Source organism: Tamandua tetradactyla, chromosome 3 (assembly GCF_023851605.1).
Source record: "Tamandua tetradactyla isolate mTamTet1 chromosome 3, mTamTet1.pri, whole genome shotgun sequence".
NCBI lineage: Eukaryota > Metazoa > Chordata > Mammalia > Pilosa > Myrmecophagidae > Tamandua > Tamandua tetradactyla.
The window spans coordinates 7,750,007-7,765,106 of record NC_135329.1 but is presented as its reverse complement, the minus strand read 5'-3'; the positions used below and the strand labels follow the sequence as shown (position 1 = coordinate 7,765,106).

Below are 15,100 nucleotides of genomic sequence, written 5' to 3'. Positions count from 1 at the left end.
TTTGGTAATGGATGGTGGCGATGGTAGCACAACACCATGATTGTATTTAACACCACTGAATTGTATATCTGAAATTGGTTCATATGGGAAATTTTATATTGTATATATTACCACAATAAATTTTTTTTAATGGGCAAAGAACTTGAATAGAGATTTCTGCAAAGAAGATAATAACAAATGGCCAGTAAGCACATGAAAAGATGTCAACATCATTAGTGATTAAGGAAATGCAAATCAAAACCACAATGAGATACCATTTCACACCTACTAGGATGGCCATTTTTTTTTTCATGTAAAATTACAGGTGTTGGTGAGGATAAAATTAAGAACCCTCATGTATTGTTGTTGAGACTGTAAAATGGTATAGCCACTGTGGAAAAGAGTTTGGTGGTTCCCCAAAAATTAATCATAGAATTAGTATATAATCCAGCAATTCTACTCTCAGGCATATACCCCAAAGAATTAAAAACAGGGACTAAAACAGATACTTGCACTCCAATTACATAGTGGCTTTATTCACAATAGTTAAAAAGGTGGAAACAACCCAACCGCTCATCAATATACATGGATAAACAAAATGTGGTATATACAGACAATGGAATATTGTTTCTCCACAAAAAAGAACGACGTTTTGATACATATTACAACATGGATGATCTTGAAAACAAGATCATCTAAGTGAAATAAGACAGACACAAAAGAATAAAAATTGTGTGATTCCATTTATATGAAATATTTAGAAAAGGCAAATTCATAGAGACAGAAAATAGATTAGAGGTTAGCAGGGGCTGGGGGGAAGGAGAATGGGGAATTATTGTTCAATGGGTACAGAGTGTCTGTTTGGGGGTGATGGAAAAGTTTTGGTAATAGATAGTGGTGATGGTAGCACAATATTGTGAATGTAGTTAATGCCACAGAATTGTACACTTAAAAATGGTTAAAGTGGCAAATTATATGATGTATCTATATCCACAATAAAATAAATGTAAAAGCCTATAAGGGAGGGACTTAAAAAAAAAAAACAAGAAGAAAGGCTCAGAAGATCCAAGGTGATGGAATGAAAATCACATCTCACTAGATTAGGCCAAACTGGAAAAATAAGATAGGAGTAACACAAGTATGTCAAGAAAACTTTTTGTTTGTTTAAGCGTTTTTTATTGTTAAATATATATACAAAAAGAAAAAAAAAGAAAGCAATGATTTTCAAAGTACACTTATATACAGAACAGATTTCAGAGCTCGTCAAGGAAACTTTTAATGAAGCAGGTACATGTTAAAGAACAGATAAAGGATATTGCCTGAACATTCCTCCTGGACAAGCAAGTATCCAAGAACCATCATTGCTTTAGGGATCTGGGAGCCAGGATTAATCTCAAAGATGAGGCAAGATTGTCCCATGGGCTACAGCTGATGGAGCCAAGGGAAAAATAATATCCATGGGCAAAGTTGGGAGCAGACCAATTAGAAGTTCCCACTGAAATGTGGGCCAAAGTTTCTGGCAGAGAGGCAGAATTAACCAGGTGCTGGGAAACGGAATTGGAACTGGAGATCCCAGGACAGGGCAGGCAATTTAGAATGACAGGTGGGAGGCAGAGCCTGGGGATTTCCAAGGACAATGGAGTATAATCACAGAGGATTTTATGGGGCTGTTTAGGGTGCTAAGCTCTTTAACATAAATCTAATGGACCCAAGCCCTAAACCTCAGCAAGAAATAGCACAAAAACAACAACAAAATAACCATAGCTACACATAGCTATACTTACTGTGGACTTTGGTTTGAATATTGGTTCTACCATTCACTGGTGGCTGAAGGGGTATATTTTGGCAAGTCACTCAACCTCCCCCATCTAAAATTTTCTCCTATTTTAAAATGGAAATAATTATAAATACTTATACTCTCTTCCCAGATGATTGCATCCATTCCCCTGCATTAGGGATCTATATGTTGACAACTCCCAAATTCATATCTCCAACCCAGACTGCTCCTCTGAGTTTCAAACTCCTGCATGCAAACACAACTCAAACTTAACAAAGGCAAAATGGAATAATTGGATTTTCTTAATCTTGTTCCTTGTCTAAAAAGCTTTTACCTCCATAACAGCACCACCAGTTTCTCTAGTTGATATCTTTGGCATTTCTTTCTCCCTATTCCCAAGATCCAACCCAATAACTCCTAGAATAACATTCAATCAGCCATGGCCAATCCTCGTGAAGTCTTTCCATACTTACCTGAAAAGGAATCTGGCAAGGCCATAAGAATGCATAAAACCCTCATAATAGCCTCTATCACTGCATTCCTACTGACCCTTTCCTGATTCTCGAACTTCTCTGCTTTTCCTGGTTTTTCAAGCCCTGTTTGGTTATTGTCTTCACGAACTTTCTCAAGGCCTCCTGGCCTCTATCTTGTTTGGAATGTGCTTCTCTAGCTCAACCTCAGCACTCTTCCTCAGAAAAGATTCTGTTGATTTCCCACCAGCCCCAGGACTAAAGACCTTCAGAAAGAAACTTTTCCAAATTTGCTTAAACTCTAATAATACTTAGTTGTTCATGGAACCTTATATGGTGGATCAGTGTGGGTGACCAGAGAAAACAAACTCCATCAAGAGAGTATATGTTAGAAATGTCCAAACACACAGGTACAGCTTTTCATGGAAAAGATTTCCCGTTAGGGCTGTGACAGGTTTGAAGGACTCACAAGAATCCTCATGAAGATGAGGAACTGGTGAGTGCCCAGCCTGGGGTTTCCTAGGCCCCTCCTGCTGCTGTTCCCTCGCAGAATGCTTTGCTCTTCACTCACCAGAAAACCACCGCAAACCAAACAGGTGGGCCATCATTCTGCAGTGCGTTTCCAGGAAGGAGTGCCTTCTTAAAGAAAAAGGCAGAATGATAAAGAACTCATTGCTCCATCCAACTTAGGGTTCAAATCTAAACTGCAGAAATATTCAGAAAGATGAGCGGCATTGTAAGGGGATAAGGATGATCTTCAGATGAAGAGAACAGGAAGTGGGAACTGATGGCTAAGATATTATTTGTTACGGGAAGTGAAGAGTAACACAGTTCTGCTTCCCTCCTTGAAGAGGGTCTGAGATACAAATTTAGGAGGGAGTTTATCAAGTAGAATAATGCTGCACCCTTGTTTCAAATGCCACTTCAGGGTGGCAGTCCTGCATGGGTGCTCTCTTTCTAGGCTGTTTTGCTCATTTCAGTGCCCCACCAACTAGCGCAGGGCATGGTACTTAGTAAATACTCATGAAATACTTGTATAAATGTAAACACAGCCACGGTCCAATGCCCTAACTTCTCTTTGTCTTTTGTATTATTTATTTATTTGTATTATTTAGAAACTATTTCAATCCTCAGCACACGGTTGATCCTCTCAAAATAGCCCAGACAGCCAGGCAAGACAGGGGGCTCAGAGGCCTCAAATGACAAGCACAGGATATCAAACTGTATATAGTATTTACGAAACTCTTCAGGTTCATGCACCAGTCCATCCCCATGCCTCTAAATAAAGAATGCTGGAGGCAGTACCTTTTCCCCGCTGCAGAGAGGAAACTGAGGCCCAGAGAGGATGAGTAGTAACTTGGCCAAGTTCTCTAAATTTTAGGGTGGCAGGGCCAGAACTTTTTTGGAGTTTTGGAAAGAGCCTGAGCATACCTGAATTCAGATCAGGCCTCCGCCACTTAAAAATAACTTTGACAATATTTTCCATCTCTGTGGGGTCCACCATAACAAGGAATAATGATAGCTACCTCACAGAATTATTCTCAGGATTGAATAAAACAAGGTGATACAGGAAAACACACACAAGCTAGACACACAAACATAATAGTTTCCTTCTCCCCCCAGAATGAAAACAGCAGATACAATTTTGTGAAGATAGTATAACTTTCTGCCAGTTTTTTAAAAATCTGTCTGGAAATAAAGAGTGCATGCATAACAAATAGGTATTTATAGTAACTTAATTTAAAAGACATTTCAACATGGTTAATTTTTATGCCTGGCAGATGTATTATCTGACACACACACACACACAGACACACACACACACATCTTTCCTTCATCAGTAACCAGCTTGAATCATCAGCCTGCAGAAAGGCAGCCGACAGGGACCTGGGAAGGAAGGGTGAAGAAGCTCCCACTTCAGATGGGTTCTGAGACAGTTTTCCCCTTCCCTTAGGCTGAGATGATCTGCCATCTGTTTTGATCAAACCTTTCAAAATTCAACTTGTGTTTTTCCTTCCATTCCTTTGAAATCTCCTTTAATTCAATAGTCTTTAGGCTTTCTTCTTTCCCTTATCCACCATCTGGTGCTTCTATTAAAAAAAATAGAAAGAAAAGGAAACACACACAGCAAACACTTTGAGTTCCTTGGAAGAAAGGTATAATAATGAGGATAATTTATTCCCATCGTGAGGCCCATTACTATTTCCATGGCAACAGACGGTGATGTTCTGAACATGGGACTTTGTGATCATCACAAGAGCAGGGGTGGCAAAAGGCCCTGTTCAGACTCTTTGTCCTTGTGGATTCTTTGGGTGGTTACCCTTGGTGGCTCCCAGTTGTCTACAGAATTAAGCCCAAAGGCCTTAGTGCCTTAGGGCATTCAAGGTCCTTCTCACACTGGTTTAAACGTTCCAGACTCATCATCTGCCAATCCCAGGGTACCTGGTCCTCTGGACATTCTGGACCGCTTACTGTGTCCTGATACATCATATGCTCTTTCATGCCTCCAAGTCTTTTCCTCTGCATTTCATCTCCTTAGAATGCCCTTCTTACCACTTCTCATTTCCTTTTTTTAATCTTATGAAATCCTCCTCACCTAACAGTTTAGCTCAAATGTTACCTCCTGTATGGAGTTTTCTGTGATTCACAGAGACAAAAGAAACAATTCTCTTCTTTATGCTCCCAGCATTTTGTTCAAGCAGAGTGTGCCTGTTTGAAAGTATTATGTACCCCAGAAAAGCCATGTTTTAGTTCTGATTCCATCTTGTGGGATCAGCCATTTCTTTTAATCCTGATTCAATACTGTAGGTTGAAATCTTTTGATTAGATTATTTCCATGGAGATGTGATGTGCCTGATTGTGGGTATGGTCTTTAATTAGATGGAGACGTGACTCCACCTATTCCAGGTGGATCTTGATGTGACTCCACCCATTCCAGGTGGGTCTTGATTAGTTTACTCAAATCCTTTAAAAGTGGAAATGGTTTGGATAAAATCAGAAGTGACAGAAGCATCAGAGCCAACAGCAAGTTCACAGCAGAGTGGACACAGATGTGGACACATGGAGAACAGAGACATGAATGTTTGGAAATGCTTGGAGCCCAGCAGACATTGCCATGAGATGTTAAGCAAGCCAGAACCTGGAGAGAACCAAAGGAAGCCAAGAGATGAAAGCCAGCCCTAGAGAAGTAAAGTGAGGAACCCCCACAGGAACAAAGGCTGAAAGCAACAGAGCTCAGGAGCAAGGGACCAGCAGATGCCAGCCACATGACTACCCAGCTGACAGGGGATTCTTGATCCATCAGTCCTTTTTTTTTAAAAAAAAAAAAACTTTTTAATTAATTTTTAAATTTTTTTTAAAAACATGACAAGAAAGAAACACAAACATTCTTATCATATGATCACTCCGTACTACATATATATTCAGTAATTCACAATATCATCACATAGTTGCATATTCATCATCATGATCATTTCTTAGAACATTTGCAACAATTCAGAAAAAAAAAAAAGACAATGGAAAAAAATTCATACGTACCATACCCCTACCCCCCCCTCATTGATCACTAGCATTTCAATGTTTATTTTAACATTTGTTCACCCTATTATTTATTTATATTCCATATGTTTTACTCGTCTGTTGATAAGGTAGATAAAATGAGCATCAGACACAAGGTTTTCACAACCACACAGTCACTTTGTGAAGGTATATCATTATACAATCACCTTCAATAACATGGCATGGCTACTGGAACACAGCTCTACATTTTCAGGCAGTTCCCTCCAGCCTCTCCATGACACCTTAACAAAACAGATGATATCTATTTAATGTGTAAGAATAACCTCCAGGATAACCTCTCAACTCTGTTTGGAATCTCTCGGCCATTGACCCTTTGTTTTGTCTCATTTTGCTTTCCTCCCTTTTGGTCGAGAAGGTTTTCTCAATCCCTTGATGCTGAGTCTCAGCTCATTCTAGGATTTCTGTCTCACATTGCCAGGAAGGGCCACAGTCCTGGAGTCATGTCCCAAGTAGATAGGGGGAGGGTGGTGAGTTTGTTTGTTGTGTTGGCTGGAGAAAGAGGCTACATCTGAGCCACAAAAAAGGTTCTCTTGGGGGTGACTCTTAGGCCTAATTTTAAGTAGGCTTGACCTATCCTTTGTGGGATTAAGTTTCAAGTGAACAAACCCCAAGATTGGGGGCTCAACCTATTGTTTTGGTGTCCACACTGCTTGTGACTTGGGAAAGTTGAATTTTCCCCCTTTCTCACCATTCCCCGAAGGGAACTTTGCAAATACTTTTTATTCACTGTTCAAATCACTCTGGGATTTATCGGCGCATCTCTCTGGACAAACCAACAAAATCTCATGCCCTACTCAAGGTTCCATGTACTTATGGTGTTCAATTAAGCCATTTACATAAGTTATATTAGGAAATGCACTAGTCAAAATATAAATTTTGTACCAAATAAAGATTTTTTGCTTTAGTCTCACACATAAGTTAAAATTTTAAAATATTAATGACTATCAATCTTCAACACCCTTCAGCAATGACATTCCTGTGCTCTTCCTCATGCAAAAACAATTTTTTAAAATTGTACATTTAGTCACTATCATTGTACACTCTAGGCATTCCTAGATTATACCATCTCGGTCTTACCATCTATATTTCCTTCTGATTTCATATGTGCCCCCAGCCCTCCTCCCTCTATCATTCTCACATTCAGCTTCATTTAGTGTTTTAACATAATTGTATTATTGTTAGGTAGTATTGTGTTATCCATTTCTGAGTTTTTACAATCAGTCCTTTGCACAATCTATATCCCTTCAGCTCCAATTACCCAATGTCTTGCCCTATTTCTATCTACTGATGGTCTCTGTTACCAATGAAATTTTTCAAGTTTATTCCCTAATGTCAGTTCATATCAGTGAGACCATACAATATTTGTCCTTTTGTTTCTGGCTAATCTCACTCAGCATAATGTCCTTAAGGTCCATCCATGTTGTTACATACTTCATAACTTTATTCTGTCTTATGGCTACGTAATATTCCATTATATGTATATACCACAGTTTGTTTAGCCACTCATCTGTTGACGGACACTTGGGATGTTTCCATCTCTTGGCAGTTGTAAATAATGCTGCTATAAACATTGGTGTGCAAATGTCCGCTTGTGTCCTTGCCCTCATGTCCTCCGAGTAGATACCTAACAATGGTATTGCTGGTTCATATGGCAATTCAATATTTAGCTTCCTGAGGAACCACCAAACTGCCTTCCACAGCGGTTGTACCATTTGACATTCCCACTACCAGTGGATAAGTGTGTCTCTTTCTACACATCCTCTCCAGCACTTGTCGTTTTCTGTTTTATTGATAATGGCCATTCTGGTGGGTGTGTGATGATATCTCATTGTGGTTTTGATTTGTATTTCCCTAGCAGCCAGGGAAGTTGAGCATCTTTTCATGTGCCTTTCATCAGCCCTTCTTGAGTGAAGGTAACCTCTTGCTGGTGCCTTACTTAGGACACTTTCACTTCCTTAGAAGTGTAAATTTATAACTTATAAAATTCCCCTTTATAAAAGCCATTCCATTTCTGGTATAATGAATTGCAGAAGCTTTCAAACTAACACTAGGGATTATGACCAACACTTTCTATCATAGTTTCGTTTGTATCTCCTTCATTTGGATGTAAGCCACTTGCTGTTAGGGCTTAAGCACGTTTCATTTTTGTCGATCACCCTAATACTTTTGCATGATTTCTCAAAACAACCTAAGGGGTAGGTAGGCATGCATTTTATGCCCATTTAACTGTTGAGAGCACCGAGGTTTAGAAAATATAAGTGATTTTGATAGATAGAAAGTGGCAGAGCCAGAACTCCACTGATAATATGCAAAGGTATGGACTTTGGAGTCAGCCATGTTTCATTCAATTTATGTAACCAGCTTCTCTAAGCTACAATTTCTTCACCTGTAAAATGAAGATTAAATGAAATAATGTATGAAGGTGCTTTGCACGTAATATTCAAGTAATATTCTTTTTCTTCTTTCCCCATCAAAGGCTCCTTTACAGTAGTATCAAGAAACAAAATCAATTTTTCTTCCATTTTCATTTCCCAAGTTTTAGACAGTACTGAAACTCTGTTGAATAAGCCAATGAATGTCATTAGCAACTTCCAGAGAACATTTTTTGCTGTAATTCCTTTGTCTGTAACCTGGTTTAATAACAGTAGCTCCCAAACAGAGTTGTAAAAATTCAGTGAAATAACGCATGGATGCATGAAGCTCTCAGCATGGTTTTTGGTACATAGTAAGCACTCAGGATGTTTGCAGTTACATTACTATTGTCGCTGTCGGCGTCATCATCATCATTTTTTTTCAAGGTAGAACAGGAGGCCCTGTGGGACTCACAGAAGTTAACAGCACAGTCTCGCAACTCTGTCTTCATATGTTTTTCTTTTTTTGATCACAGCCTTCCTTATTACTATAAGTCATTGTGCAATCAATTCCTTTTATAAGATTATGTGTTTTAGATAGTGTTTCTGTGCTTTATCTGTAATTCTTTCTGTTGGATGGACTTAAAAAGAAGCCTTGCTGAGGAGAAGCCTTCAATAAAATTTGGTCAAAAGAATACTGAATGATATTTCTCCCAAGTGAGCAACAAGACTCAAAAGCCTCTGGCTCTCTCAATGTCATTAAGACGCCCGCCTTCAATGGTGGCTTGTTGGCTAGGAAAGCCATTTTTTGTAAAGGTTACACAAGTCTGTAGACTACTGAACAGAGCTTTTTGATATTTCGGAGATTTGAACTTGTAGCTTTTCTACATCATCTGTCCTCTCAGGACATGGAGAATGCCTACAGTAGGAGACAGACTCAGTTTCTGCTCTATGGGGGTGTGAGAACCTAAAGAAATCGGGTCCTGGTAGACATATGAATAATGTATCAAGCACATATCTAGCTGGATGATCTAGTGGTGTCATCATTTAGACATCTGTTCAGCAAATATTTATTGGCTGCTGTTATAGTTTGCTAGCTGCCGGAATGCAATATACCAGAAACAGAATGGCTTTTAAAAGGAGGAATTTAATAAGCTGCAACTTTACAGTTCTAGTGCCAAGAAAATGTCCCAATTAATAAAGTCTATAGATGTGTCCAATCAAAGTCATCCAGGGAAAGATACCTTGGTTCAAGAAGGCCGATGAAGTTCAGGGTTTCTCTCAGCTGGAAGGGCACATGGCAAACACAGCATCATCTGCTAGCTTTCTCCCCTGGCTTCCGGTTTCATGAAGCTCCCCGGGAGGCATTTTCCTTCTTCATCTCCAAAGTTTGCTGAAGCAGAAACTGAGTCTGTGGACTCTCTGCTTCGTGGTGCTGCAACATTCTTTGCTCTCTCTGAATCTTCCATTCTCCAAAATGTTTCATTTTTATAGGACTCCAGTAAACCAATCAAGACCCACCCAAATGAGTGGAGACATGTCGTCACCTAATCCAGTTTAACAACCACTCTTGACTAAATTACATCATCCAGGGAGATGATCTGATTACAGTTTCAAACATACAGTATTGAATAGGGATTATTCTGCCTTTATGAAATGGGATTTTGATTAAAACATGGCTTTTCTAGGGGACGTACATCCTTTCAAACCAGCACAGCTGCCTTCTTTGTTTCGGACCCATTGTTGAGCTAAATACTACCATGAAATCCTGCTTAGCAAACCACCTGCTCAGGAGGTATATTATTATCTTCAGATATGGGAACTGGGGCTCAGAGTGTTTAAGTGACTTGCTGAAGTATCCCAGACTTAAGTGACGGAGGAAGGATTTAAATTTAAACCCAAGTCTCTGAGACAGCACAGATCACATGCTTTCCCAAGGTCACGTGCAGATTCTCCAAGATGCATTGCTGGTGCGGCCACCCAGTGGCAGGCAATGCCCAGCCTGTCCCTTTTCGTGCTGTTGTGTTAGGGTAGGATCAAGGTTAGCTGTTCTGACTTTCCCTCTGGCCATCACTTAGATCGTGGCCTCTGGTCTGCGCTCCTTACAAACGGACAGGGCCCACAACACTCAGTGGTCAAAGGCTGATAGGGACCAGGTTTGTGGTATATCCTTAATCCCTCTCCTTTTGGAACTCCCTTTTTTCTTTCTTTTACTATTTGCTACAGCTGTGAGGTGAGGGTGGAGGAGACAGAGATTGATTGTGACTCATTACACACTTTGAGAGCCTCTGACTCATCTCAGCAGCTGGTGTTCTTCCAGCCTGCTCAGAACACTGTGGCTGTCCTTCCCCAGCTGCCCGGAACCAGCCAGACCCATTCAGATGTGCTCCATTCAGCCCTAAATGGCACCAAGATTCGTTAGTAAATTAGGCACACTCAAGAATCAAAGACTCCCCAACAACCAACAGGGATTTGGACTGTGTTAAAGCCAAGATTAATGTGCAATACTATTAGAATTAACTGTTTTGCATTCAAGCATATAGTTTACTGTTAAATTGGTAATATTGACAGCCAAAAGTTAATTTATAAGTTAATAAACCTTATAAAACTTAACTATAAATATTAAGTACTATTAGTTAAAAGTTAACCAGGGAATTGTGGGAAGATGGTGGAGTAGAAAGCTCCAGGAATCAGTACCTCCACCAGAAAACTTATTCAACAGGCAGAAACTGTCTGAATCAACCATTTCAAAACTTCAGAGTCCAGTAGAACATTGTACAGCATCCAGGCAAGAGGAAGAGGCTGGTAAATTAAGTAAGTTAAATAACAATAAATCGCTCTCTCCACGTGTGGTTACCGGCACCACCCCCCATTCTCATGGCAGGCAGCAGTGGGGTTCAGCCTCGAGCAAGGCTTGCTGGTGCCATAAAGGAACATAAAAATCCACTTCCCTAGGATGGGGGCTAGGGGTGGGGAGGGGGCAGTAGTTGCAGGCCGATAATTGATTGCTGCTTTTGATTAGCTACTTTGGATTGCTAGGGGCCCAGATCTGAGGGCGGCCACTGTTCCAATCCTCCCTAACAAAGGAGGCAGAGGAGACTTAAAGATGGTCTGCTCCCTCAGAGCTGCGGAGGGCAGCTGAAGGGCTGCTTTGGCTGGACGGGGGGCCAAGTCAAGACAGCACAGTTTTGGGGGGACATGGAAGAAGGTCCTAATACCCCTCCTGGCCTCTCCCAGATCTCTTCCCCAGGGAAGTCTGGAGCCTTTGTGGGTCCTTGGCCCTGTTCCCTCTGGGAAAGAGTGACTTGGGAAACTCTTTGATGTACTCTTCCTCCCAGAATTTCCCTCCAGGCAAAAGCAGCTTCAGACAATCAAAGTAGCTTTCAGACAAGAAACAATTGAAGCAGACAGCCTGGGACAAAGGCTTACCTGCTTAAGACCTGTAGCTCAACACTTGGAAAAGGGAGAAAACCTGTTTCCTGGGAGGTACAGGGGGCATCCCAGCTTGTAGAAATGGGAACTCTCGAGGCCACTGGCCCAGCACAAGCCAGGACAAGACACAGGCTCAGAAAGACAGCGAGGACACTGTCGTCCGCATTCCCCTGGGGGTGAATTTCCTGTTGAAAGGGTTAACTCCAACTGAGAGCTCCAGCCAATGCAAATCCAATTTTCAAAGGTGGTAAAAGGTGTTTTCTGCTTAGTTTTGCAAGATATTGTTAGAAACTGATACTCAAGAAAATTCTATCATGTCCCCAGCTGGTTACAAAATCAAGAAACAGACACCTCAGGGAATATATCCCAGAGCTAACATTTGAAAATACTAAATGTGCAGTGTGCTAAAAAAGGTTACAAGACAAAGAAACAGGAAATGATGGCCCATCCAAAGGAAGAAGATGAAAATCCAGAAAACGTCGATGAAGAAGCCCAGAATGTGGACATACAGGACAAAGACTTTTTAAAAATGATCTTCATCATCTTTAAAGAGATGAAGGAAAATACAGTGAAAGAACTAAAGGAAACCAGGGGGTGAAAATGAATGAACAATATGAGAATCTCAGTAAAGATATAGAAATTTTAAAAAGGAACCAAACAGAACTATTGGAGTTGAGGCCACATGTGGGTGCCAACAGCTGACAGAAGAAAGAATCAATGAACTTGAATAAAAATTGCAATGAGTCAGGCTGAGAAGTAGAAAGAAAAAAGAATTATGAAAAGCAAAAAATAGCTGAAGAGACCTGTAGGATACCATCAAGTATACAAATATATGCATTATTGTAGTCCCAGAAGAAAAAGAGAAAAAGAAAGAAGCAGAAGGAATAGTTAAACCAATAATGACAGAAAATTTCACAAACTTAGCAAAAGACATGAATATGCACATTCAAGAAGCCCAGAGAACACCCAAAAGGATATAGGTGAAGAAGTATATACCCTATCACATACTGATCAAACTATCAAATGCAAAGGAAGAGAAGAGAATTCTGAAAGCTGTAAGAAAATAGTAGTGTCTTATGTACAAGGGAGTTCCAATGAGATTAAGTGCTTTCTCATCAGAAACCATGGAGGCAAGAAGACAGAGTATATTAAGTAGATAACCAAAAAGTATTGGCAAAGTCCCTTGAGGGATGGGAGAAAAACATGGATCATTAAACTTTACCACTAGGGAAACCTCTAATACTGTGTCAAACATTAGGGATACCCAAATCAATAGGCCAAACCATTGATCTTGAGGTCTGCTCTTGTGAAGCTTATGTATATAGCAGAGAAGCTTAGCCTACCTATAGGTATGACTGAGAGTCACCTCTGGAGGACCTCTTTTGTGGCTCAGATGTGGCCTTTCTCTCTCTAAACCCAACTCTGCAAGTGAAATCATTGCTGCCCCTCCTACATGGGACATGACATCCAGGGGTGAAAGTCTCCCTGCTGGAATGGGTGGTGATCCCCAGAGTTAAGTCCAGCCTTGGCACTGTGGATCAACAATTCCATCCTGACCAAAAGGGGAAAAAAGTGTAACTAATAAAGTATCAGAGGCTGAGAAAGTTCAAATGCAGTCGAGAGGCTACTCTGGAAGTCACTCTTATGCAAACTTCAGTTAGACATTGCTACCTATCATAACTTGCCAAACCCCAACTGTGCCAGTTTAAATCTATCGAGTATCCCAGAAAAGCCATGTCCTTTAATCCTCTTTCATTTTTGCTGGGTGGTATCTTTTTTATTGTTTCAATGGAGATGTGGCCCATCAAATTATGGGTCATAATTTTTTTTTAAACATAATAACATGCAAACACGAACATTCTTACCATATGATCATTCCATTCTTGGTATATAATCAAGAACTCAAAATATCATCACATAATTGTATATTCATCATCATGATCATTTCTTAGAACATTTGCATCAATTCAGAAAAAGAAATAAAAAGAAAAAAGAAAAAAATTCATACATGCCATACCCTTTACCCCTCCCTTTCATTGATCACTAGCATTTTAATCTACTAAATTTATTTTGACATTTGTTCCCCCTATTATTTATTTATTTTTAATCCATATATTTTACTCATCTGTCCATATCATAGATAAAAGGAGCCTCAGACACAAGGTTTTCACAATCACACAGTCACATTGCAAAAGCTATATCATCGTACAATCATCTTCAGGAAACATGGCTACTGGAACACAGCTCTACATTTTCAGGCAGTTCCCTCCAGCCTCTCCAATACACCTTAACTAAACAGGTGATATCTATTTAATGCGTAAGAATAACCTCCAGTCTATAGAAATGTCCAATTAAAGGCATCCAGGGAAAGATACCTTGGTTCAAGAAGGCCAGTGAAGTTCCAGGTTTCTCTCTCATCTGGAAAGGGACATGGTAAACACGGTTAGGGTTTCTCTGTTATCTGAAGGGCACATGGTGAGCATGGCATCATCTGCTAGCTTCCTCTCCTGGCTTCCTGTTTCATGAAGCTCCCTGGGAGGCATTTTCCTTCTTCATCTCCAAAGGTCACTGGCTTGTGGACTCTGTTTCTCGTGGCTATGTGGTTCTGCTCTGCTCTCTCCAAATCTCTCTCATTCTCCAAATGTTTCTTCTTTTATACGACTTCATTAACTAATCAAGACCCACCCAAATGGGTGGAGACACACCTCCTCTAAACCAGCTTAACAACCACTCTTGATTATAGGGTAGTCCGTCCACTGACCTATATATCTATACCCGACAATACTAACTTACCTTTATTGAATGTCTTTAAATTGGTTAGAATCTCCAGGGAGATGATCTAATTACATACAGTATTGAATAGGGATTATTCTGCCTTTATAAAATGGGATTTTGATTAAAACATGGCTTTTCAAGGGTACATACATCCTTTCAAACCAGCACAGTTGCCAACTGACATCACTTATTCAGCATTATACTGGGAGTTCTAGCGAGATCAATTAGGAAAAGAAATAAAAGGCACCCAGGTTAGAAAGGTAAAAGTGAAACTTACCCTGTTTTCGTATGACATGATCCTACATACAGAAAATCCTGAAAATCCACAATAAATCTTCTAGAGCTGATACATAAATTCAACAAAGTGGTGGGGCACAAGATCAACCAAAAATCAGTAGTGTTTCTATGTACTTGCAATGAACAATGGAAAGAAGAAACCAAGAAAAAATTCCATTTACAATAGTAACTAAAAGAATCAAATATCTAGCAATAAATCTAACCATGGAAGTAAAGGATTTCTACACAATAAACCACAAAATATTGACAAAAGAAACAAAAGGAGACCTAAATAAATGGAAAGGCATTCCAGATCCACAGACCGGAAAACTAGGATTTTAATTATACTCAAAGTGATCTACAGATTCAATGCAATCCCAACAAAATTCCAACAGCCCACTTTGCAGAAATGGAAAAGCCAACCATCAGATTTATATGGAAGGGTCAGGGCCCCTGAATAG

General features: G+C 40.0%; 1 protein-coding gene and 1 long non-coding RNA gene across 10 annotated transcripts in view; both read right to left on the bottom strand.

Annotated features, from left to right (window-relative positions):
- Positions 1-15,100, bottom strand: part of NCOA1 (nuclear receptor coactivator 1) — a 478,179-nt gene that overhangs the window by 331,455 nt on the left and 131,624 nt on the right. The window lies entirely within an intron of this gene.
- LOC143675944 (uncharacterized) lies at positions 1,048-14,815 on the bottom strand. Its single transcript, XR_013171710.1, has 3 exons — positions 13,964-14,815; positions 5,952-6,026; positions 1,048-4,316 (listed from the first exon to the last, which is right to left on the bottom strand). It is a non-coding gene; the product is annotated as an uncharacterized LOC143675944 (long non-coding RNA).